At 40.4% G+C, this 25047-nt stretch overlaps 1 protein-coding gene across 12 annotated transcripts in view; it reads left to right on the top strand.

Moving 5' to 3' along the window:
- Positions 1–25047, top strand: part of KIAA1217 (KIAA1217 ortholog) — a 455000-nt gene that overhangs the window by 262341 nt on the left and 167612 nt on the right. The gene's annotated exons all lie outside the window — the stretch shown is intronic.

Raw genomic sequence — 25047 nt, 5'->3', positions numbered from 1 at the left:
AAAACACAACCATTTTTACTGTGTAAACACAAAAACATGCAACAGTGACAAGTCTCCATTCATTGATTTAATGGGGTGGAGGTGGTTCCAGTGGGCTCAGCACTGGTTCTCTACGTTCCCATTCTCGCCAGAGTCACCAAGAATCATCTTAGTTACAGAGGAAATGGTGCGGCTGCTGTGAAAACAGTACGGTGGTTCCTCAGAAAAATTAAAAGCAGAATTACCCTCTGACCCAACAGTCCCGTTTCTCAGGATGTAACCAAAAAAATTGAAAGCAAGGACTTTTAAAAAATGAATTAAATGTGTATTTTTATTTTATTTGTTTTGTTTTGTTTTGTTTTGTTTTTTAAAGTCAACTCTACCCTCAAAGTTGGGCTTGAACTCACAACCCCGAGATCAAGAGTCACATGCTCTACTGACTGAGCCAGCCAGGCGTCCCTGAAAGCAGGGACTTGAAGAGGTATATGTACACCCATGTCATGGCGATGTTATTCGTGGTAGTCAAGAGGTGGAAGCCATGTGGAAGGGTGGATACGCCAGTGTGTCATATCCATACTGTGGAATATCATTCTGCCTTAACCAGGAAAGAAATCGTGTCAAATGCAACAACATGCGTGACGCTTGAGGACATTATGCCAAGTAATAAGCCAGTCACAAAAGGATAAATACTGTATGATTCCACTCTATAAGGTACCTGGAATAGTGAAATTCATAGAGACAGAAGGTGGAATGGTGGTTGCCAGGGCGTGGGGGGAGCGGGTACGAGAGAGTGATTATTGAATGTGCATAGAGTTTCAGTATTGCAACATGGCAAGAGTTCTGGAGATGGTTGGAGGTGACAGCTGTACGACCATGTGAATGGATTTCATGCCACTGAAGGGGACACTTAAAAATGCTCAAGATGATGGTTGTATATCATGTTCCTTTTACCGCAGTTGAAAAGCAAAACTATAGGGGAATGGACTCCACCACAGAAATTCAGTCCCGGTCAGTCTACAGCCAGCTCCAAGCTGCAGTGACTCTGGCAGAAAGCATGGGGATCTCCGGAGTGGTCACACCCAAGTGGTGCCGTCAGTAGTGGGAGGCCCACTCTGCCAAGCAGTGCAAGGGGATTGCCAAGTGCTGGGAAAGACAGGATGGCGATGATAGAGGCAGGGAGAAGGTTCTCCAACAAGTGAGAAGAGCCTGCACCCTGCCTTGGCCAAGGACTTACTCCAGTGAGGGAACTTTCAGGGGGTGTGAATAGTTTGTGTACATGGGCTGAAGGGTCTTTCAGTCACACCTAAGCTACCATCCTGCAGACCACTCAGAGTCCGTAGATGTCTGTCATGCCACCAGGAAGCACCAACTTCATCCTGGGCCTTGTCTGGCTGACCGGTCCAAAGAATCTCGACCATAGTGGAAAGGCATCTGCCCTAGTGAAGCAGAGATAGAAGGGAGGCCCCAGATGAACAGACCATATTGCTTTCCGTCTCAGCAATTCGGGACTCCATAAAACAACGTTTTTCGACGCTTACAGAGCAACTTGGTGATGTGGCTTATAAGTGATTTTTCCCTTTTTTATTTATGACACGTGGACATGGTTTCAATCCTTTTGTTTCTTCCTGAGCCTGGACTTCTCCTGGCCCAGCAGCACCTTATTGAACATTGGCTTAATGGAGTGACCTGTGTATCCATTGAATTGATACACCCGTACAGAGAGTTTTATGCAGGCTTCAGCGGCTCACCAAATAAGACAGACCACAGTTCAATTGAGTAAATCCTTCCATGCCCTGAGAAATCCCTGACAAGGCGGAATTTCTCCTTTTGCGAGGAATTTTATGGCAATCAATAATAGCTAGCCGTGGTATCCCTACCCAAGCTCTTTATCGAATGCAATTCATTTCGAGTGACCTTTACTTTTCAGTAATAGTCCTTTATTTGTGACCTACAGATTGCAAACAGTCTAACCAGCCCTCTGGCTTTTGGTTACTAGCCTTCCATCTGCTTTAGAATGCTATTGTAAAATCCAGCTATGTGAGGAAGGAGGGGAAGTATAGACTGAATGTTTTTCTCTTGGAGAAAAGTTGGTGTGACATCTAGATCGTCAAATAATAATGGCTTTTTTGCTCGCACACGCGCATCGTACTTCTTCTTAATACTTAAGAGTTCATGTGCCTTAGTTAATATTAGAATTATGAACAAAAAGTTTCTAAGAACCAAAGGGGAAATGATCGTTTTAATCATAAAATGTAAATAATTTTATTATAGGTAATAAAATGTCACGAAGTCAAGCATTAGATCTTAGGCAACGGAACCACTGCAAATATGGAGAGGAAAATATGGATAGTTTGGGGCCCCAAGTGGGAGTGGTAGTAAGAATTCTTGGATTTCACTTCCCAAGCCATGGCTCACTAGCTGTTTGTTTCGTAGTTCTGTTTCTTCAGTAAGCTTTGTGTCTCAGACCCTCACTTCTTAAGAAGATGATGTTGGTACTTGTTTGTATGCTGGTCTTGTCAGGTCTTGCACACTTGTACTGCTGTTGTGCTGATTTCTTGGAGAGGAGCCTGAGATGATCATGTGTTCATAATAATGCTTATACTTGCTTTTTTTAAACAAGATTGTTTAAAAGAGCCTTGCCTTCCTGGGTTGATCATGAGCTCGACCCCTGAGATATCGACTGTGTGGAACTTGAGCTGGAGAAGGTGTAAGGTGCTGGTCGGCCGTTATCTTCTCAGCTGCAAATAATCCCATTTCCATCTATCAAAGAGCAATGCCAAAGCCACTGGAAATAAGCAGTACATTTAAATTGAAGCTCAGTTTTCGGACTTGTCTTCATTCTTTCAACAATTCCTCATCATAGATGTGTGGGGCGGTGATTTGCAGGTTCTTTGAAGGTGGTGTTTTGTAGTGGGAATTTTCTTCTCCCTTTCGGGTTTGGCACTTAGCTCCTGGATTCAAGGAGGAAAGCTCTGGCAGGCCGTGGCATCTCAAGTCTCTCTGCTGGCATCAGTTCCTGGAGTTATGGATAAATCGGGAATTATTACAGGGAATACACGGAAATAAGATGACTTGAGAAAGAAGGCTGTGTTTGGTCCCTGGGTGGGCATCTAAGCATGAGAGCAGGAAGGTCATTTTGGTCTCAGCCCTTCAACTCACGGATGAGACGCTGGAGAAAACAGAGGGCTCTCAACCAAGGTCTCAGCTAGTAAATGGCAACTCAGCTTCCAGACCCCTTATTGGCCACCGTTTACACTCCGGTATGGATGGATTCTCTTAAACGTCTCAGGCAAGACTAATTATAAGCAGCCAGTTGATCCTATAATTCACTGATTTGTCTGATCTGGCCATAAGATTAGAGAAAATTATGCTCTTGATGCAGAGTGAGGAAAACAGAGTAGTAGGTAATGGGGCGGAAGTTGTGCTTTGCACCTGGGTAAGCAGGGACAGGTATGCACATGTCTGTACACTTCGGAGGGGTGATGATGAGAAGACAATGAAGAAATTGGCCAATTTGCCAGTTTCTCTCCTAAATTCAGTTTCAATATTTTGTGGTCTTTCTGCCCCGTACCATTTTCTTGTATGAGTTTATGCTCTTTGGATTGGGTTCTGTGGGACTGAATATAGGGTTCTTGTTCCTCAAACCCGGAGTTCATAGAATTATTCGAGCTTTGTGGTTAAGTCTCTTGCCCACTCTAGTTGGCTGCATTGCTAATTTACAATCGTGGCTGTCCGTAACGAGAGTAGGTTAGTGCCCACCTCCCTCCCAGCACACTCTTGGATTACGTCTTGGTACCATGCTTGAGAAAACCTGACCCTAGAAATAAAAAAAAACAGTGTGTAGTAAATAACAGGTGTTATTTGTATAACTTGTTATACCAAGTTTACATGGAACTGAGAAACTGGCTCTAAATTTTAGTGATCCTTTTATTAACAAAAGGCGTTTATCCTGGCAATGAACGTTATTTCCCAAAATGGAATTGGAGGAGTTGGCCTAAGGATGGATCCCAGAATATGAACTTCTTCCCCTTGTCCCTTGTCTGGACTGCAGGTCTTTGTCTCTCATTAGTCACGGGCTATCTTCTCTAATCTTCTTTTCAGGCACACTCTGTATGCCAGGATCTTTCAGGATTCTCTCTCTCCCAGGCATCCTTGGATGGGGGGGGGGGGGGAGGCAGGCAGGTTCAAATCCCAAGCCTGCTTAAGAGGTTTTCTATGAGAATACCACTGTTCCTTTTTTCTAGACCCATCAACCCAGCATGAACAGAAGGTGCCTTTCCCAACCACCTCACTGGCTTGTCCTGTCTCCTTCTCGGAAGATTTACCCATCAAGGCATCCATGCATTTGTGAGAGAACTGCTCTCTCTAAATGATCACACCAATGAACCTGTAAGGAAAAACCTTCTTTGGGAACAGCAAATAATGACACTTCCATTTTTGTTTTAAATTTTATTCATACTGTATGCAGCTTCGTTCCATTTCTGTGTTATGTTGTTCATGAAATAGCATATTCTCCAGCTAAGTAATTTTCTGAAAACTGCTTGGTTTTCATGTACTTAGAGCTAGAGCTGAAGGGTAGGTCATCTTCAACATAGCTAAAATTTCTTGGTTTCACTTAATCTGTTGTGTGTGTGTGTGTGTGTACATATATGTGATTGCATATATGTACATGTATATGTTTATATATGTTATTGCATCATATGGTTAAAGGAAGACATGAACATAAAATGATCATTTTTGGTTTTAAGATGAGCAACATTAGGCAAGCTTGAATGCCCATGATAATGATCTAGAGAAAAGAGGGGGACACGTGTGGGAGGGAAAACAAAGGACTGGACAGTGGCAGGGCTGGCCCCAGGAGCAGAGGCTTTTCCATCTTAAGAGGAGGAAAGGCATACTAGGTATGTAAATGTGGTGGATTAGAGGGTAAGAGGATGAGGTAGTTCTTGTCTGTCATTGATAAATGGAGGAAGGTGATCAGCTGAGAATAAGAAAGAAGAGGATTTGGGAAGTTTGAGGAGAGAGGGAAAGCTATGAAATAGATGGTCATCCCAGAAAATTATAAAGTGAAATAACGAGGAAAGTATAGAAGAATCATCTTGCAGAATTGAGTACTAATATGAGATTTGCAGTAAGGAGTTTAAGGGAAGACCATGGAGCTGTGGGTTATGTGGGGTATTTTCCCTCCTGCAGTTTTAGCTGCTCTGTTGCATATGGTTAGTTAGGCTGACCCAGTACTGATCACCAGGCTGGCGCAATGGTGGGAGAGACGGGCAAGGCGGATGAAGATATTTGCAAAGAATTGATCTAAAGTTGGACCCCAGGGGCGCCTGGGTAGCGCAGTCGTTAAGCGTCTGCCTTCGGCTCAGGGCGTGATCCCGGCGTTCCGGGATCGAGTCCCACATCAGGCTCCTCCGCTGGGAGCCTGCTTCTTCCTCTCCCACTCCCCCTGCTGTGTTCCCTCTCTCGCTGGCTGTCTCTCTGTCACATAAATAAATAAAATCTTTTAAAAAAATAAAAAATAAAAAATAAAAAAAATAAAAAAAATAAAGTTGAACCCCAGAATCTAAGTTAGGTGTGGACGACAGTGAGAGAGAGATTGGCGTTGAAGGATAGGATTGATATGGGGTCAAAGAATCATGGAAAGGGGGTGCCAGATAAGTGGTTTTGACCAGTTTAATCTTTATGCCTTCCATCTGACTATGTGACTGTACATTGTTTAAACTCTGCCCTATAGCCGACTGTCCTGAAGGCTCATGGTGGAGGGGTGGTGGGAAGGAGGCATGTCTACAGATCCAATAGCCAAACTCACATATGTGGGGAAAACTTGGTAGCGGGATTTTTATTTAATAGACCGTGATAACATTTGAAAGATATCAGAAGGTTTTTTCATTTATTTATCAGCCTTTATTCAATTTGGGGTTAATAATAATTTTTTAGAAGCTCAGTTGTTTTTAATAGATTTTTAAAAAGTGTCCCTTTTTTAAATTTCTTTTTTAACTGATTCTGAAAGTAAATCATAAGTAAGATGAGGATTAGTATTTAGTCCTCTGGAGATAATTTTTTTTTTTAAGTAAATCACATCCATTATAGAAAGTTCATTTTTAAAAACTATCCTACAGACAGAAATGTCTTTCCATTTTTTGGCAGATTTTTATGTAGTTTCTATTACTTAATGTCTTGCCATTTTATTTTTAATGGTTATAAGATATTTGTGTTAATTTTTTTAATAAATGAAATTATTACTGTTATTAAACATTAAAATATTTTCACTTTTATATTATGGATAACTCAGCAATGAACCCCAGAAAAAGACTATCTTAAGTTGTAGATAAACCAATTAAAGGGGCCATGACCTGCCCTGCTAAGACTTTGTGGAAGCAATGTTTCTGTTCCAGAAAGTTCCAGAACTGTCTGGAAGAAAGTGCCATTTTGAGGACTTCAGATACCTGGAAACGTAGATGTGTTGATGCTGTTAAATGTTGTAAGTTGTAAAGGTTCCTGCAGGCTATCATTTTACTCATTATACCTCCTAAGACCATTCATTTCACCCACTGTATTGAAATTAACATCTCACAGGAGAATACCTTAAATCACAAAAATTCTACTTGCTTCCTTTGCTCCCTCCCCTTCTACAAATTAAAAAGAATGCTATTTTGCAATTTTGGTGGCACAGTACTTTACCCTAGCTTCTGAAATACAAATATTTGAAGTAGCCTACTTTGAGAAAAATGGACAAAAGCTCTTCATAACACAGGTGTTGTGGTTGTATAATTCGTTCTTTCCAGTATGCTCTAACTTTTCTCAGATCTGAAGGTGTGAAGGACTTGCTTACCAAAAACGAATAGATGTGAACGGTGCTGTGTTATTAAATGTCATGCTTCTTGATTTGCCAGTCGTGTATTATCTCAAGACAAAATGGACTTTCCTACTCTTATGCTTTTGCATTTTCTCAACTGGGCTAGCCACTAAAAGGCTTGTGGCATTCTTATTTTCCAATAAAGAATGGAAATCTAAATTGCTTTTGGTCCCTTTCACAATTATATGAATTAATACTGGCCATTAAAACTCTTCTGCGGAGGAAGGGACCGTTGAAGTAGAATGGTGTTTTGATGCTAACCAGGGAGAAAAATGATATGAAACAGATGATGGTTTATAAACGATGCTTCATCATTTAGGAAAAGAAAAGTGATAAATTGTCCATGTTGGAAATGTTTTGTGCATACCACTTTTAGTTTTCTTTTCATCACATTATATTTGCTGCTCGTTATTTTCAAAAGACAGCATAAAGTACTTGTTTTTGAACTGTTTTCTGGAAGATAAGATAAAAAGTGCAAACTCATCACATTTTTATTGGAGTGGATGCAAGTTAGTTATAGTCTTCCAAATTGGTACTGCTTATACTTTGTTGAGAACTAGCCTGGGTATTGTCAGCATTTTAGAAAACCATTTCATGGCTGCTGTCTTCACAAAGCCAGATAAGATGCCAAATATGGATGTTTCCAAAATATAAGTTCAACAGGCTAACATCAGGCTAGCATCACTGTGATACGCAGACCAGTCTTGGCATATCACATACGTGAGATGTTTAACATAATCTCTCTCCAAGTTTGGTTACCTATGTGATTTAAGTGTGTTTTTGCTCTTTTATTAATTGATGTAAAGTCCCCTTTCTGTGTAAACTTGGAATTGCTTATTGAGTCCTACATGCTTTACATGTGTTAATGTCTCTCAAATACCCTTTGAGATATGTAATTCTGCTCTATTCCCATTTTACTGATGAGGAAATAGAGGCATAGAGGATTTGTATGACCTGCCCAGGATCACAACTAACAAATGGCAGAGCCAGGATTCAAACTCTAGTTCCAGGGGCACGTGGCTGGCTCAGTCAGTAGAGCATGTGACTCTCGATCTTGGGGTTGTGAGTTCAAGCTCCAGGTTGGGCGTAGAGCTTATTTAAAGGAAAAAAGAAAAAAGAAAAACAAACTCTAGTTCCAGAGAGTGTAATCCTGTATGTTGCTACTTCCTTCAGTCCCAGGAATCTGGGCCCTAAGGTTCTTCATCTGCTAAGTACTATCATGGTGCACCCTATTTTGAAGGTGAAGTATTAATGTTGTCTCTGTGTGTGACCCAGGCTGGGCCACTGAGCAGTGAAGCAGCCCTATTAGCAGAAATGCCAATGTATCTATTTATTTTTTATTTACTGCGAATCAATTAGTAATCGATATGTTATGTTTTGATCATTATTAACAACCGTAAGGAACTTGAACAGATTCGGAGACTCTACCGTTAGCAGAGAAATCATAATGGCAGGAGGCTCTGCAGATGCACTGTTTTATGAGTTTGCCTAAAACATAGGAAATAAGGAAATATGGGGGCAAGGAATTCCCTCTTCTTGACTTACACCCTACTTCACTTGTCTAATGTATAACTTACCTAAGAATTCAAAAGTGTGGACTATTGAAGAATAGGTGGGGACTTGAAAAGTAAGGCTGTGTCACCATTCACGTAGTTCTTTTTGTCATTTAAGAGGACATAAAAGGAGATTAACAGGAAGTTTGTAATTTCAGAAGTAAAACCTTAGAAAGCAAAGGGAACCCTTTCACGTAATTTTGATGTAGATCTCTCATTTAAGAGAAGCCATGGGCAGACTTTCTGACCATCTAACCAAGTCAAAGACCTGATGGTGTTAAGGATCTCCATGCCCTCTTCTGCTTTCTAGAAACAAATTCCCAGAGGAACAGGGGGATCATTTTGGAGAAGACAGCAAGAAGATTCAAAGAGGATGGAGGCCATATTTGAAATTAAATTACACATATGGGAGTTAGATTGGTATTAGTTGTGAAAGATGGTAGTATTTTTCAGGAACCTCAAGGGCGAAAAAGATAAAGTCAAATTAATGAAGTCGAATTTTTGAGAGTGACTTCAGGTATTTAAGAGGAAAGTACTGACTATGCTTTCATGAAACTTGGGTAAAGGAAACAATGAAAGGCCATTCTAAGTAAGGTAGGGAAGGTAGGAGGAAACCCAACAGGAGGAACAAAGAACTGAATAGCGGAGACAAGAACAAGAATGCTACAACAAAGTTGGGGGCGGGAGGGGTGGGGGAGATGGCAGAGGGCCAAGGAGGAGTACAAAGAAATCGCAGCAGAGGGAAGTTGGGAAAGCTCAAGCAGGAAATGAGAAGCAACCTTCAAAACACATCAAGGGAAACATTCTTTAAATACATCAGAAGCGACAGGACAGGGAAATGTCCTCTCTCTGTTGGGTAAAGGAGAGAGTTGGTTTTAAATGACAGCAATAGGGCAAGTTGTCTGTTTTGTTTTGTTTTTTTTCAAAAGCAACACTTCTTTGTTTTAAAAAAGTCCAGGAGTGTTGACTGGGAGTAGGGGGAGGAAGCAACATTGTTAGAAGAGCTGGCCAAAGGCTGTTTTAGCAGACTGCTTAGATTAAAATCTGTAGGCACCAATGAATATGGAAACAGTTGTTCCGAATGAAACCCTCGCAGAGCACCGGTTGTAGAGAGAATTTGGAACTGGAACAGGAGCAGTATGTCATATCTATGAACCACGGAGGAAGAAGGACCTTGAGATGACACATCTGAAAGTGTTTATGACCTGGAAGAAATTGGGAAATTCAGGGAGAAGTAGCGAATATCATCAGCAAATCAATCTGGAAACACCTTGCAGGCTGAAGGGTAGCAGGTATACCAGTGTGGTTTGAAAGAGAGTAAGTTCAGTCGGACTGATGCGGTCTGTCCGTGTGACACAGCAGCAGCCCGGTACGCTGAGGGAAGGTGGAAGAAGTGACCTAGTGTGACTTTAGGAAAGCCGACAGTAGTCCTCCACTGGGCACACTTACGGGACCTCACACAAGTGATTATACTACAGAACTCCGTGAGGGGCTACTTCATTGCAGCACGTGGAAAGTATGCCTAATTAGGAATTAATGTTATAGTGGGCCTAGAGGGTCATAGCAAGAAATGTTTTCGAAGTGATCAGCACTAAATCTAGTGCTTAGTCACAATGTTCTATAGAATGTTCTCTGGATATGCAGGAAACACACACGCAAAATGACCAGTCTCTTGGTGGGGTTGGGGAAGAGGGAAGGATTTAAGTCAGAATGACTGTGGCCATTTGGAGGTGTGGTCAAAAAAGTAGTAGAAGGTAATGTCAAGGGCAGAAGGGGAGGGCATAAGAGAATGCTTACATTTTCGTATATAAGATTCATGATGATATGGTCATAATTTGAATGCATGCTTAGAAGGCATACGTTTTGAATTTATCTGATAGTGGCATTTTTCCCCCTAAAGTAGTATTGAGTTGGTTTTTTTCTGAGCCCTATAAGTTGATCCTTTCTGGACCAACTGTCCTCTAGGTAGAGTTAAGAGAAGGCCTTGTGGGTGTAAAGCTCAAATCAACAGGCCAATCTCCAAGGTCAAGTAACAAAGTACTGTGTACTAAGTTCTGGCCTTATCCTTAGGTAAACAAGAATCTAGTGTTAGCGCTACGTAAAGGAGTGGTTGGAAACATTGAAAAGCATCATAAAGATGATCAGTGGGTTGGGAAAATAAGGCCTGGAAGGTAAAACAAAACTTGAATTGAGTGTGGAAAAATGTTGAGTGATATGTTATTAATGTTTAATATCAGAAGGAATCCTAAAAGCACATTGGTAACATCTGCTCTATATTTCTTTTGATGACAGACTAAGAGGGCAAAGGCTTACCTGAATAAAGGAGTTGGAAAAGATTTAGAAGAAGATAGGGTGAACTTTATTAAACATTGAGGTAAGGTAGTGAGGAAGGATGTGTGTCTCCTTCCTAGAGATCTTTAAAATTATGAACAATTCTGTCTTGGGGGTGAATGCATTTTAGACATTGATAAGATGCTTCAGTTTGGGCTTAGAGTAAGCAATGAAGGAGATGAGCCCCCTGATCTCTTTCAGCTGTATGTTGAGACTTGTGTTTGTCTTGAAGGACTTAGTCTTTTGTAACAAAGTTTTAATTGGCATTTTCCTCTTTCTACTACAACTGTGTGTTTAGCTCTTTTCTAATTACCGGGTAATTCCTTTATGGTACTGTGTATAAGTTTTTATTATATTTGCTTGCTTAATTAACAGTCTCGGGGTGCCTGGTTGGCTCAGATGGTAGAGCATGCAACTCTTGATCTCGGGGTCATGAGTTTGCACCCCACGTTGGACATGGAGATTACTTAAAAGTAAATAAATAAAGATAAAAAAAAATCAACACTCTCCTTGGTACCTCTCAGCTCTGTAAACAGACCATGTCTATCTTGTTCACCGTTGTAACTCCAGTTCCAACACCTTATCTGGCACGCAGTTGTCATATTTATAGAATGAATGATGATACTGAAAGAAGTATAGCTTAGACAGCTGTCATTTTTGGAATGATTTGTTGGAGACTGAAATACCATCATAATGTATTTCTCAATCTTGGGCATTTTGTTGAACTGCACACTGCTGGAATTGTGTCATTTGCATCAGAGAACTTCCTCTCTAATCATCTTCTTTTAAAATGCAAATGGAATCCACACAAAAACTTGTACATGACTGTTTATAGCAGCATTATTCGTAATTACCAAAAAGTGGAAATAACCCAAATGTCCATCGGCTAATAAATGGGTAAACAAAAGGTGGTATATCCATACAACAGAATAATATTTGGCAATAAAAAAAATCAGTGAAGTGCTGATACATACTACACCATGGATATATTTTGAAAATATTATGCTAAGTGGAAGAAGACCGTCACAGAGGACTACATATTGTATGATTCCATTAATATGAAATGCCCGAGTCAGGCAAATCCATAGAGATCAAAAGTAGATTGGTGATCATCCAAGGCTGAGGAAGTTAGGAGGAGATGGGAAGTGACTGCCAGTTGGCATGGGGTTTCACGGTAGGGTGATAAAATTTTTCTAAAATAGACTGCCATGTCAGCTGACAATCCTATGAGTGTACTAAAAACCATTAAATTGTACGCTTTAAATGTGTACATTCATGGGGGCACCTGGCACCATGGTGATCGGCCTCTAACAAGAAAAAGAGCATATGAAGAACATGGAATTCAGACAGCGCAAAATTCAAAAGTTTTTCTACTGTCTAATTTTGCCTTTTTCTAACTGTATTAAAGAATTGTATTTGGCAAATGCCTTTTCTGCAAAACAAGCATTGTAGAGTGGTGTTGTTTCCTCTGAGAATGTGTGCAGACTTCCTGATCTTACATGTAGCACAAAAGATCTTAAGTGTGGGTTTCGTGTCTGTCTCAACCTTCACAGCATGAACAAGAGTAACTGTGATCTCCTCTTGTTCAGCGCTGTGTCCATGTTGACTTGTCCAGGGCCTGGCTCATGGTGGGAGGACCACAGATGCCGCAGTACCTATACTTAAGTAGAAAGGTCTGGGGAGATTTTGCTTAAAGAAATGGCACAGACTCTATTAACAGCTTAACACAGTTGCTTGCTTCGAAAATGCTTTTTAAGGGGCATCTGGGTGGCTCTGATGGTTAAGCATCTGCCTTCGGCTCAGGTCATGATCTCAGGGTCCTGGGACCGAGCCCCGCATCAGGTTCCCTGCTCAGTGGGTAGCCTGCTTCTCCCTCTCCCTCCATTGTTCCCCCTGTTCCCCTTGCTTGTGCTCTCTCGCTCTCTCTGTCAAATAAATAAATAAAATCTTTAAAAAAATAAAAAAGAAAGAAAATGCTTTTTAAGAAATTGTCATTCAAATGATTTTCAATAAGAGTGTCAAGACTTCAATGAGGAAAGGGCAATCTTTTAACAAATGGTGCTGGGAAAACTCAGTATACACAGGTTGGGAACCTTACCTCACACCATGTACAAAAAGTAACTCAAAATGGATCAAAAACCTAAACACAAGAGCTAAAGCTGTAACTGTCTTAGAAGAAAACATAGGGGAAGGTTCAAGACACCGAAGTTGACAGTGATTTCTTAGATATGATGCCAAAAACTCAGGCAACAAGAGAAGGAATTGGACTTTAAAAACTTGTGCGGCAAGGGACACTATCAATAGAATGAAAAGACAACGCATAAAAATGGAGGAAATATTTGCAAGTCATGTGTCTGATAAGGGATTGATATCAAGTACATATAAAGAACTCCTACACCTAAACAGTAACAACAATTTAAAAAAATTAAAAATGCACAAAGGACTTATAAAAGGAAAAACAGTTTCTTCTCAATACCTCATTCACTTCTGACGCCAGATGTGTGGCTTTCTCTATATCGAACTGTTCTCCAAGTCTCAGCAGATTCTAGATGCTTGCTCTACAATTTAAATTCTGACACTAACTGCCTAGAATTAGTGCAATTCACACAGATTAAGGACTCAGTCCCACAAGACTGCCCCCTGCTTCAGACTCCAATCACAAGTAGTGGGTCTCAGATTACCCACAGCTTCTATCCAACCTTACTATGAATCAGAGGTTCCCGTGCTCCCCTCCTCGGGTTTGATAATTTGCTAAAATGGTTCATAGAATTCAAGGGAACAGTTTACTTACTAATACCAATTTATAATAAAGGGTGTGTTAAAGGACACATATGTGCAGACAGATGAAGAGACGCACCAGGTGATATCTGGAAGGGCCCTGAGCACAGAAGCTTTAATCCCTGTGGCGTGCCACCCTCCTGGCACATGAATGCATTCTTGTTCACCAACCCAGAAGCTCTTCAAATTCCGTTGGTTAGGGTATTTATGGAGGTTTCATTGTATAGGTGTGGTTGATTAAGTCATTGGCCTTTGGTGAAAATTCAACCTTCAGTCCCTCTTCCCTCCGTGGACGTTGGGGGTGGGACTGAAAGTTCCATTTCTCTAATTGAGTGGTGGTTGTCTCTGGCAGTCATGCTAGGGGATTTCCAAAATCACCTCATTAACGTAACTCAGGTGTGGTCGAAAGGGGCTTTTTATGAATAACTTTTATTACTCTGAAGCTGATTCAGGAGATGGGGACACAAACCAAATATTATAGCAAAAGATGCTCTTTTGGTTCTTATCACTTAGGAAATTGCAGGGGTTTTAGGAGTTCTAGCCAGAAGCAGGGGGAAGAGACCAAATATACATTTCTTACTATGTTTTTGTTGAATAGATATTTCTCCAGAAAAGACATACAAGTGTCCAGTAAGTGCATGAAAAGATGGTTAACATCATTACTTGTTAGAGAAATGCAAACCAAAACCACCATGCTATCGTACTTCACACTCATTAGGGTGGCTATTTAAAGGGAGGGAAAGAAGGAAGGTAGGGGCGCCTGGGTGGCACAGCGGTTAAGCGTCTGCCTTCGGCTCAGGGCGTGATCCCGGCGAACTGGGATCGAGCCCCACATCAGGCTCCTCTACTATGAGCCTGCTTCTTCCTCTCCCACTCCCCTTGCTTGTGTTCCCTCTCTCGCTGGCTGTCTCTATCTCTGTCAAATAAATAAATAAAATCTTTAAAAAAAAAAAAAAAGAAGGAAGGAAGAAGGGCAGGAAAGAGAGAGGAAGTGAGAAAGGCCAGGAGAGAAAGTGTGCAATCACGATAGTGCTGTTGAAGGTGTGGAGAAATCGGAACCCTCGGACATTGCTAATGGGAATGTAAAATGGTGCAGATACTATGGAAAATGCTATGGCGGTACCTCAAAAAATTAAACATAGAATTACCATGTGACCTAGCAAAGCTCCTTCTGGGTATACACTCAAAATAGCTAAAAGCAGGGACCCAAACAGATATCTGTGCACCCATGTTCATAGCAGCCTGATTCACAATAGCTAAAAGATGGCAGCAAACCTAGTGTTCATCACTGGGTGAATGGGTAAACAAAATGTGGTGTGTATCTACAACGGGATATTATTCAGCCTTGAAAAGGAAGGAGATTTTGACACATGATAAAATGTGATGAACCTTGAAGATATTATGCATTTTTAAATGAGCCAATTACAAAAGGACGAATATTGTATGACTCCACTATATGCATTTTCTAGAGTGGTCAGAGTCATGGAGACAGAACGTTGAATGCTGATCACCACGGACTAGGGAAGGAGGGAATGGGGAAAGTATCGTTTAAAGGGGAAAGAGTTCCATTTGGGAAAGAGGAAAAGGATGGTGGTGATGGTTGCACTTAATGTGAATGTACTTCATGCCAGAATTGTATACTTAAAAATGGTTAAAATGGTAAATTTTATGTTATATATTTTTACCATAATAAAAAATTATTATTTTAAAATAATGGTGTTTATTTACGTAGACAGAAGTCTGCCATAAAAGGCCCATGTTACCCACCCAAGCATAACTGTCTTCAGTTGCTTCTTCTAGAACGTAGCAAACACAGCAAGCATTGCCTCACCTTGATTCTTTTATAGCATTTACTTTGGGATTACTGAGTGAACCAAGCAATAATTGACAACATTTTCAATAGTGCTTAATACACTATTGAAAAACTTGGGACTTGTTAATCATCATCGGGGCAAACTCCGAGATTTCGTCATATTATTTTGTTCTCATTGTCAATCTTCTAGTAATTTTTCATATTAATTTATTTACTTCAGTAATTTAAAAATATATTTACACATAATGTATTGTGTCTCATGACCCATTTCTTAGTGGAAAGGTGAGACTTCCTGATAATGATGTAATGCAGTTTTGATGCTTGGAAAGAGGGTCTCCAAAATTGAAACCGTATACACATTGTTTCTTCTATGACCTATGGCTTGCCATCTTGGGTTGGTTGGACTGCCCATGTGTGCCTCTCTTCCTGGGAACATGACACATTGCAATTTGTTAGTCTTCAGACTTAACATTTTTGCATTTGCCTTTTGTTGGACTTTTTGCCAGTTTCAGCAAAAATAGATGGGACATTGTAATCTCTGAAAATGTTGTTAACTTAAGTGAGTTCGTAGTCTAGAAGGCAACTGACAAATGCCCAATCCGGCATAAGTCTCAATGTCCTACCAGCTTCATTCAATTCCCCTGGAGTCCCTTTCTAGGCCAGAAGTCAGGCATAGTGTTTGTCCCAGTGTGGGTAATTATCTAGTTTCTCTGTCAAGCCTTCCTTCAGGGTATCTTCCCAGGTTATCCTGGTGTCTGAAGTGCGGGGCCTTTGTACCTTTTAGAATACTTAACATGCCATTATGGGGGGTCTGGACCTTAAGCAGGCTTCTCAGCTCAAGTCCCCCAGTCCTGGAGGATCACACTAAGCAGCCCTGAAACAAATGATATCAATGGCCCCATCCTTCTAGAAGACTGACAGCTACTCTTCAAGTCCTATAGGATGTGGACATGCTGGAAAGAACCTCATGAAATTATTCATGTGTTCAAGGTGGGCTGAATTTAATCTTTCAAAGAGAGGCAGATGTCAGGTTTTTAAAATGTTGAGCATATTTTACAATGTTGACCTTGACGTTCAAAATATTTCTCTGTGTCGAACCTAAAATTTGCTTGGAATGAGTTTTCTTTTCACATAAAATAAATTTAGATGTTTTTTTCCCCGATTCTGGAAGTAATATATGTTCCTTTTGAAATATCGTCGATGGAAAGCATTTTAAGTTTATTTCCTTGGTTCTTTTCTTGTGGCTATAAAATTTAGAGACAGTTGATTCTTTTAATACAGATGACTCTTAAGAAAGAGGAATTTAATCTTAGCAGAATCATGCTGAAATTATCTTACAGAAGGCCACAGAGAAAAATATAAACTAACATTTCTGGAATAAATTCCATTTACATAGAGAAGGAAAACACTTGAGTCAAAGTGACTCTCGTGTAGATCCAGAATTATGCCTGAAGCAGCTTTTTTAAGCAAGTTTTTGAAGCTTGGTTTCCTTACCTATAAAATTGAAGATACCATATTTTTCTCAGTGTCAATGTGTGGGTTGAATAAAATGCTACGTGGGAGAGGACGGATGAGTATGTGGTACACATAGCTTCGACTAGCTATCTTCAGTACCTTCTTACCTATCTCTACTTCACCTCTTTTTCTTATATGTCGTCTCTTCTTAGACATCCCTTTATTAGCACAGAATATATGCTTCTTTTGGGTTGTGATCATTGCAGTTCAGTCACTGAATATGTTTTCCCCCTTGTGGATATTGTCACCCACTTTTTGGCCATTCGAGTAAGTCCTCATTTATAATTCATTAGGTATTACCGAATTTCAGTCTAAAGAAAACCCGCCTTCAAAATGGAAAGAAATCTCGTGCCATTCGTTGTAAGGGATTTACTCCCTTAATGTCAAAGTAGCATGTTTGGGCCTTGGACTCAACCTTGCATGGATCCACTGAGTTACTAGATGAAGAAGCTGGCAACCTCAAAGGTGAGATGATAGTTAGGAATTCGGGTCCTGTGTTTAATAACTGCTGTGGGCCTGGAAAGAGGACAGGTGCTTTACATCCGTTTCCCGTTTTAATCTTCATAACTCCTCAGTGGGTGTTATTATCCCTGTCTTATGGGAGAGGAAATGAAGGCCTGCAGAGGTTGGTTAGCTCACTCGGGAGGCCCGCTAAGAAAGTTCTTTTTTTTTTTTTTTTTTTGAAGATTTTATTTGTTTATTTGACAGAGAGAGAGACAGCCGGGAGAGAGGGAACACAAGCAGGGGGAGTGGGAGAGGAAGAAGCAGGCTCATAGCGGAAGAGCCTGATGTGGGGCTCGATCCCAGAACGCCGGGATCACGCCCTGAGCCGAAGGCAGACGCTTAACGACTGAGCCATGCAGGCACCTCCTGCTAAGAAAGTTCTGGTTGCGCTCAGGCCTGTCTGCCACTCTCAGTATTTCCGCAGTTTAGTTGCACTTAGGGGTCATGCTTATGAGGTGACATCTTTTAACATATGGAACTTAGTATCCTCCAAAGCCAACATTAAAATCTGTCTCACAAAACAGATTCTCTTCCCCCCCCCCCCCGACTCCATCTTCTCTTCCACTCTCCCTTGCTTGCCAGAAAAACAGGTTGGTTGTTTAGAGTTTGCTGCTCCACGTAGCTAGTTCCAAGGTGTCACAGCGTCCTGATGTCAGGGAAGAACACCTATTGCAGGCTGTGCATTTCTACATAGAAGGAAAGGAGAAGCAAATAGTAACTCGATCTCCAGGCATTTGGGATGGGGTCAGGAGGACTGCCTGCTTTGGCCTCTGGAGGTGCATGAAGCCAACACTGCCAAGATTGCTGTCCTGCCCTTAGTACCACCGGCCCCCACCTCTCCCTTTCCATCCCTGCAGTGCCCATCCCCCCCATCTGGAGTCCGGGGCCAGGCAAGGCACCCCTGGCTTGAGCAGACTGACTCCCTGTGAAGTCCACTCTTGGAGCTTTCTTTGGCCTTAACTGGGCACCTTCTGTGGTTGACTGCCTCACATTGAGTTGAATGCTCTTCTCTTCTGCAAGATCAGCCTCACAAGGAATCATAGAGTTTGCTTGGAAGTTATTTTCAAGTAAGCAGAAATACTTCAGCCTTCCTTCCATCCAGCTTTCTGGTGGTGGGAAATTCCTGGAGAGCGTGTGCGTGTGTGTCTGTAAATGTGTCTGGCACATGTTAGGTGGAGATAGTTCTCTATCGTGTCATCCTAAGAAATGCAAATCCTTTTCTCTGATTGCTTTGCTCCTTCCTTCCCCGTGGATATTGTGCTGTGTTCAGTAGGCTGCCAAGTCTCTATGGATTAGAGCTGCTTAGTCCCCTCCCACGGCTCCTGTCAAAATAATCAACCATCGGGGTGCGAAAGGAACACCAACAGACGCATTCTTCCTGGGTGAAAGTGGGACTCGGTGCCCCAGCCTGCAAACGAACTCTTCCCTTATTTCTTTCTAGAAGCATCTTGCAGTTGTATGTCATAAGATTCCCTTTTTCACGTCTTCTACAGGTAAGCAAAATCTTTACTGAACCCCTTGTCCGGGATGGCAGTTGGGATAAGTTTGAAGGTTGTCATGCAAGGAAGAGTCCTTCTTTTCCATTCCTAAAAAAGAGACTTCACAAAGTTGTTGTCATTTAAATTCATTGTTTTGTTCATCACGATCTGGGCTTGAGTCCTCCTTTTGCTTCCTCTTCAGTGGAGATCTGATGTTTATTTCATTACTTCCAGTTCTAGATAGATACAGCATCTCCCTTATCTGAACCCAGCACTCTTGGGAAAACTGTATGAAACTGAATCAGGAAAACAAAGTATATTTCCTCTCCTACTCTTTGTCATGTCATATGGCTCCTTTACTATTTATTTTTGTGAGCTGAGGTTGTAGTTTAGAGTTCCTCCATGTGGTTTTTTGAGCAAAAAGCACAAAACTGGTATTCAGGAGATCTAGGATTTCCCACTGGCTCTGCCAGTTGCGAACTGGTGACCTTAGATAAGGCAATTAACTTGTCTTGCTCCAATCTCTTCAACGTGGGGGTCGAACTGAAAGGCCTTGAAGGTTCCTTTAGCGTCAGTATTCTGGGACTCTGAAAAAAGATGGTTGCATAGAGTAGGAATACCCTTACTTGTTCCTAAGAGATTGTCCTTTATAGTAATTGATGTTGTTTGAAAGGTGTGCCATACACAGATCTTGGACAAATAATTAAAATTTAAAGAGGTCTACCAGATCACTTTTGCTAGCATGAAATTATGTTTCAAGGCATGGTACTGTGGCCTCTTCAGGCAGTCAGCTTGTTTTTGAGAAACACCACCCTCTGTGGACACGCGAGGAGCTGGTGAGCTGTGTATACGGATACGCATACACGTCAGGCCGCAATCACAGAGAACAACAGCCACAAACATCTGGAATGTAGCCATAAATCCCCATGTGGAAAAAAGACAGTCAAGAAACAAATGATTGCCAATAAGCCTAAGCATTTTAATTAGACAACCACCTACCCCACATACTTGATGAATTTTGCAGAACACTGTGACGACAGAAAAGGTGGTTGAAAGGACCACTTTTTTAATTAAAAATTTTAAGTTAAATGTAATATTTGTACATGGGAAAATCTTCAACTCATATGCCCTACACACCCACAAAATGAAAAGCTCCTATCCTAAATTCTCAGTCCTTCTTTCTAAAAGTAGGATCGTTAATAGTTTCTTGGTAGATCCTTTCCCCAAATGGTGGATACATATCCCAGTAGAACTAGGCATAGCTTCTTTTTACATTTATATAAATGATCAGAATGTACCGTTGTTCTGTGTCTTCGTCCTCCTTTAATGATGCATCTTTCACATACGTATCAGGTCCTACAGATCCAACTCATTTCTTAGTGACTATATTGTTTACCGCTGTAGAGATTATCATGCTATTAAATCCATCTCCTATGCAGATTAAATAATCATTTCTCTGTTTCCACTTTTCTCAACCTGCAACACCTGCATTTTGGTCGTTGTTCTCTTTATCAGGAAAGCAAAGCTGCTATATTGAACATCCTGTTCACATGTCTGGGTTTTTATCCCCAGCTCTTCTGCCAGGGTAAATTGCTGTGAGTAAAATTGATTGTTCAAAATGTTTACAAGTTCTGCCAGAAAGGTTGTGCCAATGTCGATATCCCTGCAACGTGTGAGAAGCTTATTTTCTCTATTATTGCTATCCTGGATACCAATTAAAAAAAAAAAAAATTAAAAAAAAAAAAACTTTGCAAATCTAAAAAAAAGACACTCATTGTTTTGATTTATTTTTTTAAAATAAATGATGTTAAGGCATATTTTCCTATTATAGTTGATTTTTGTATGTGGATAAAGTTCCAGTTTGTGCTTTTGCCCATTTTGAATTGGATGATTACTCTTTTACATTGATTTGCAAGACTGCATTGTAAGTTAAAGGATTAACTTTCCATCATACCTGTTGGAAATATTTTTTCTGGCCTGTCTGGAGTTTGTGGAGGTTTTTTTTTTCCTCCCCTTAGAAATTTAAAATTTTCACATAATCAAATTTAGAAATCTTTCCTTTTGTATTTCTAACTTTTAGAGTTGTGTTTTTAGATGCAAATATTACATATTACAAAATTGTGTTTTAGTCTAGCACTTTCAGAGTTAACTTTCTTAGGCTGTACTGTTTGATCCATATAAGTTTATTTTGGGGGTCAGGAGTTTGATAAGGTTTTTCCAAGTGGCTAGTCAACGGTCCATTACCACTGACTGAATAATTAATCTTTCCCCCACTGATCTGAAATGCCACCCTGCGAGACCCAAACTTCTGCTAGTATTTGAGTTTATTTCTGAGCTCTATGTTTGGTTCCATTGAACTGTGTTTCCCTTTTCTGATTCCAGTATGTTTGAGGTACTGTAATTTCAGACATGAGTCAAGCAAAGGGAAGATTAGCCATTGTTCTGCTCGCTACATAGGCACACTGTTTAGTGCCTGCTTAACGAAGGGATGTCTGTTTTCAATTTTCTCTATTAACTAATGTTCATGATGACATTGTGTCGTCTGAAAAAATTAACTTTTGCTATTATACTAAGCTTAAAAAGGTTGAATATGTGCCAAATTAAAAATAAACAAGATGATTTTTAAAATAGCAGGCAAAAAGATGTTTTTAAATTGTATCTGGAAATCTCACTTCTGTGACACCGTTCCATAAATAAGACATTACGGTATCTATTCACGCGCACATTTATAGGAGATCAGTCAGAAAAGTATTAGTATTTCCTGTGCTGTGTCTTTTAGTATGTGGCACATCAAGTAGAGTTATGGGTTGTCCTGATCTGATTGATTTCATGTAAAGGTCTTTGCTTTGGCAGCAGTTGGGACCTATTCACTTTCTGAGGTAAATCTTGTAGAGCAGGAAGTTGAGGTTTTGGGGTAGAATCCAAGAGTCAGTTCTGATCTTATTGTTGGGGAATGTGGAAACCTAAAGCCTTCCTTTAGTTAATAATGTGAATAGCGGAGGATCTCTTTTTCCCCTGTACTAATTATTTTCTAAAAAACGATGAACTTTGAACAATAGGAGCTTAACTTGTTATTTTTCCCAGATCTCTGTTTCAACATCGTCAGAGAAGAGTCTGTTTTAAAATCCCCTGATTTGTACATGTTGTCAAAGGAGGAACCTTAATGCATATGTGGAGAGAAAAGAAATGAGATTCTTTCTAACCGTCTTCATGCATTTGATGGTAGGATTGTGTCTTGGGTCCTATTTTGAGTTTAAACTGATTGTGGATTCAGTGAGTTGCTACAATTAAGAACCGTTTTTACCTCAGACTCAACTCAGAGTATCTCAGAGAATCAATTATCAACTGTGCAGGCAGTGGATCCATCTTGAGCTGAATGGGCAGTTTGATTGTTTCTCTTCCACTGAACAAACAGAGGCGCTCATTTGTCGTAGACCCTGTCAGAGAAGCAATGTAGGTGTGTGAAAAAAAAGATATATTCTACAGTCTTGTCATCAAATGTGAAAAAAGTTTTTGCAGTCCACCTAACTTGAGATACCAAGCGTAGTGATTTCTTCACTGACATTAGGACTGAAAATGAACAACTGTGTCCTCCTCCAATACCTGAGCAGGGGCTTGGGAAAAGCCATGGCAGAAGGACCTAGAGAGACAGTTGGAGCGCTTGGCTTGACCTCTCCTCAGCATCCAGCCGGAAGTAGAACGGCCCACTTGGTAGGAATACAGCAGCGTTTGCCTACACATAGGGCTCTCCCTGAATGAAAAAGACAGCCTAGACCAACGGCAGTCTACCTCAGCGAGCCTTCCAAAGGGCATCTGAATATAGTCCAGCATTGAAGGTTAAGTAACTCAAGGAATCAGAAGATTGGGAAAATATCAAAGGAACCATTAGGTGAAATGAAATGTGGCAAAGATCTTTATTCAAATTTAATTGAGTCCAAAGTCATTCCTCTCTAGAGCCATTCGGACAAGACCTGGCTTTGACTGGTTACGTAAGCCAAGAATTACCCTCGCACCACAAATGATACGCTAAAAATAATTTGCTGTTTGAGCCCTCCTTATATCTTTAGATTCTTTGTAGAGAACCCAGGCTAGGAGTTGTTCTTTCTGTGCACTTTATTTTGCTTATTTATTTATTTATTTATTTATTTAGATTTTCATTTATTTATTTGACAGAGAGAGAGAGGCAGTGAGAGAGGGAACACAAGCGGGGGAGTGGGAGAGGGAGAAGCAGACTTCCTGCTGAGCAGGGAGCCCGATGCGGGGCTCGATCCCAGAACACTGGGATCATGACCTGAGTCGAAGGCAGATGCTTAATGACTGAGCCACCCAGGCACCCCACTCTCTTATTTATTTGGACTGTTGACAGTATTGTATTAATATGATTTTTATTTTAAAATGTGGTAAAATAAACGTAACAAGAAATTTCACCATGGACCATTTCTAAGTATACAGTTCAGAGGTGAAATCATTATGTGAAATCATACAGTATGTGAGGTAATAAGTAAGACCTCACTTAGCATAAGTGTCCTCAAGGTTTAGCCCCGTCCGAATGCCCTTCCTTTCTAAGGGCTCCTTTTAAGGGCTGAGTGCTGTTCTGCTGTGTGGGTATACCACATTTTGTCCGGGCATCTGTCAGTGGACATTTGGATTTTTTTTTTCATTTTTAATCAGTAAAATGTACACACACTACCATTCCCCACATGAGTATGCCTCAACAAAATAGTTCGAGAATTTGAAAATACTTCCCAGTTAGACTTCTCCTGTTGTGGATAACTGTGATTTGGCTTAGTGAGTGTTAATAGTGGTAGAAATAATCACTTTAGAAATGAATTACAATCATTGATCACTAGTCTTGAGACTTCACATCTTCCCACATCTAGTTCAGGCAGCTGCAGGATCCAATAAAAAAAAGCTGAAGGACAAAGGTGGCAACCACTTGGTGAGAGATGTTTGTTTTCCTGAATTGATTTCCCTGTACCCGGTGTCCAGAAAGGTGTGTTTTTCGTGGACATTTTCAGACCTCTAAGCTTAGGATGTGGGTTTATTTCCTTAAAGACAGAGTACGTGATCTTTCTCGCCAGACTCTCTCAGAGCCTCCGCTAGATAAACACTCCGAGGTCCGGAAAATGGGAGTAAGGGGAGTCGTTTAGATTATTTCACATCCTCTCGCCCTGGAGTACTTTCCTTACTCAACACTTTCCTCACGTTTCTCAGAGGAAAAAAGAAGTGGAAACTTGGTACGTTTATTTTTTACATACATGCCAGCTTTGACCACTCTTGGCACTCGGTGAGCAGAAGATTAATGATGGGGATCAAGCCATGGAAAAAGCCGTAAGGCTTTACATCACAATTTTTTTGTTTTTAAAACATTTTGTTTTCATAGCTGGGGATTACTCCATTGGCAGATGGTAGGGAGAATGAAAAAAAATAGAGTAGAATAAAAGAATACTGATTTTAAAAAAAGACACAAAGATGTAACCAATTCCATTTCGGTTTTGTGAAGAAATGCTTTGAGTTTTGAGGTGAATGAACAGGAAGATATCCCTGTGTGTATGCTATTTGTATATCGTTCCTTGCCTGAAGAAAATGACCATGTAACGAAGAGATAATTATTGACCCGATGTACTTAGAGTATGATTATTCTTATCCTAAAAGGATCACCAATAGATTTACTTCAAAAATAGAAGTGACTTTAGTTCATTTCAATAGTTGCATAATAGATTCACCTTACTTGACAGGTATACATTGAATGGTAAAAATTCAATTGAAGATAAATTACAAAGGAAAATAAAAAGCATTAGTATAATTAGTATTTAACCAATTAAGAAATGAAAAAAATATAATTCCATTAAAATTTGTTTGACTTCTGTGTGACGTTGGGGGAACGTAACAGGCAGCCTGATAATCATAAATAGCTAGAAGTATGGAAGTGCGTGGCCATTAAAAAAAAAAAAAAGGAAGATTTTTATTTGTTTGGTTTTTTTTTAAAGTAATCTCTATACCCAATGTGGGGCTCGAACTCACGACTCTGAGATCAAGAGTGCATGCTGTACCAGCTGAGCCAGCCAAGCATCCCGCCATTTTTATTGGTAGAAGGTGTGGTAGCTTTAGAATAGCGTATCTAGCACAACGGAGCAAATGGACTGATTTTTAGCTCTGAGTATACACTCACAGCAGCTCTCTCTATCCTTTTTGCTCTGTATTTATGGTATAAGAGATCTTTTAAAACTTATCTTG

Source organism: Ursus arctos, unplaced genomic scaffold, assembly GCF_023065955.2.
Source record: "Ursus arctos isolate Adak ecotype North America unplaced genomic scaffold, UrsArc2.0 scaffold_30, whole genome shotgun sequence".
NCBI classification, from domain to species: domain Eukaryota; kingdom Metazoa; phylum Chordata; class Mammalia; order Carnivora; family Ursidae; genus Ursus; species Ursus arctos.
Note: the sequence above shows the minus strand (reverse complement) of the source record. Positions and strands in the feature narration are given on the sequence as shown.